The 2,287-nt window shown below is 33.6% G+C and overlaps 1 pseudogene; it reads right to left on the bottom strand.

The window, feature by feature from the left end:
* Positions 1-378: 378 nt before the first annotated feature.
* LOC112481733 lies at positions 379-497 on the bottom strand (annotated as a pseudogene).
* Positions 498-2,287: the final 1,790 nt, after the last annotated feature.

The raw sequence follows: 2,287 nt of genomic DNA, 5'->3' as shown, positions 1-2,287 counted from the left end.
TACTTTCTCAATAGAATTATCTTTCCTGGACATTTCGCATAAATGAAATTTTAATATGCGCTCTTTTATATCTGTTTTCATTTAACACAAAGTTTTGAGGCTGTACCATGTACTTCATCTCTTTTTGCTGCTGAAGAGTATTCCATTATGGATATACCACATTTTCTTCATCTGTTCATGGACATGTGAATTATTTTCAGCTTTCCCTCTTATGAAAAATGCTGCTATGAGCATTTGTGTGTGAGTCTTTGTATGAACATATCTTTTCATTCCTCTTGAATAGATATCTAAGAGTGGAATTTCTGGATTATATTGTACATTTATATTTATTTTTTTAAATTAATTAATTAATTAATTAATTAAATTTATTTTTTTAAACACCTACAGCGCCTGGTCCTCCCAGGTGGTCTCCCATCCGAGTACTAACCAGGCCTGACCCTGCTTAGCTTCTGAGATCAGATGAAATCGGGCACGTTCAGGGTGGCATGGCCATAGACTATATTTAATTTTTAAAAGAAACTTTCAAACTGACTGCACTTAACAGTTATCAGCAATGTATAAGGGCTCCTGTTTCTCCACATCCTCGTAAATACCCCTTATTGTGTGTCTTTCGATTGTAGCCATTCTAACAGATGTGAAGTGTAGTCATTTTCCTACTGTGACTAATGATGTTCCACCATCTTTTCATGGCTATTTGTATAACTTTAGTGACGTGACTATTCAAATATTTTGCCCATTTTTGAACTAGATTATTTGTTTTTTTTTTAATTATGAGATCCTTATATATTCTGGATACAAGTTTGTTTTTTTTTTTAAATCAGATATATGATTTGCAAATATTTTCTCCCTGTCTGTGGCTTGTTATCTTAGTGGATGGTGTCTTTGAAATGTAAAAGGTAAAAAAAAATTTTTTCTCTAAAACTTTAATCGAAGTTATTTGCCTCACTGCTAGTAAGGTGTACAGTTATTTCTCTATACCAGCATTCAAGGCCTGCCACTGGTGGCAATGGACTTTGAGAAAACCCATTTTCTGACACTCAGAACATGGCATCAAATGAAAACAAATTACTCTTCAAAACATACCCAACTCTCAATACTTGCAAAAGTATTACATGCACATTTTCCCATCAATCTTTAAATCTGAACTTACGTTACTAATCTACATCAGTGGATGTTAAAGTTATTTTAACAGATTATGACTATACAAGTCAAAATACCACTGGTTAAAAAAAATACCACTGGTTAATATTAGACAAGAGCATTTTACAAACACTACATTACATATTACCTTGTAATTTGAAACGTTCTTTCATATTTGTGTAAGTTTATTTTGGATAAGTGAAACTTAACAGAATTTAAAGCAAATAGAATTTTAAAAATTGAGTTTTGTACACTAATTTCAACTATATTTTACAATCTATAAGGCTCATGTCATAGTTCAGAAACAGAAATATCTACAAAACTCTAACCAGTCTTCTTCATCCCATGTGATAGTTTAAGATGAAAGTCTGAGAAAACGCTTTATAGATTCTCCTTCCAGATCTTGAAGTAGTAGACTCGGTGTGGCTGGTCATGCTGTGTAAAAACTCGGGTTTTACCTTTGTAGTTTCATTGAACAGATTTTTTTAAAGTAGAAAAGAATACTTACGCCATGAATTTAAGTTGTTGGTCTTTAAGTTGAATTTATAACACCAAAACATCAGAATAACTTAATAACTCTTTGCATCTATCCTTCCTTTTTATTTAAAAGTTTTAAAAGGCAACCAGAAAAAGGTGTCATTTATTCTTCAAAATAAGGTACAAAGAAGGATCGCAGTGACAAACTTCCTCATACACACATTCCAACAACATCTCAGTGTCGTTGAACATAACTCACCTTGAACTGATTCAGGAGCAGACCCAGAGCTACATGAGCATAGCTCCCAAATGAGCCATGTGGTCTACACCGGACGTCTGTCCACTGCTAGCATCTCTCTATGCACAGAGGTCATTACAATAACTCATCGCTGCTAGCCTGGATTTAAAGCAACATTCCAGTTTCCAAAACTAGTGTTACTGTCCCAACTTTTCTCTTTTCAGGACTTATACATAAAGCATGTTTGTCTTGCCATTTTCAAACAGGGTTTGTGCCTATCACATTTACTACCGCATTCCCTAAACTAGAAACTTTTTTTCAAAAACCACAGGTACTTTCAGTAATCTTGTTTGTTCAAAGGATAAAATTCTTACATGTTTTTAAAAAATTAAAGTCGGAGGCTAGTACCTCTGCTTTTTTCTGCCAGAAGCA

The sequence above is a fragment of the Pteropus alecto genome, unplaced genomic scaffold (genome assembly GCF_000325575.1).
Source record: "Pteropus alecto unplaced genomic scaffold, ASM32557v1 scaffold115, whole genome shotgun sequence".
Lineage (NCBI taxonomy): Eukaryota > Metazoa > Chordata > Mammalia > Chiroptera > Pteropodidae > Pteropus > Pteropus alecto.
The sequence above is the reverse complement of the archived record's forward strand: the minus strand, read 5'-3'. Positions and strand labels throughout refer to the sequence as shown.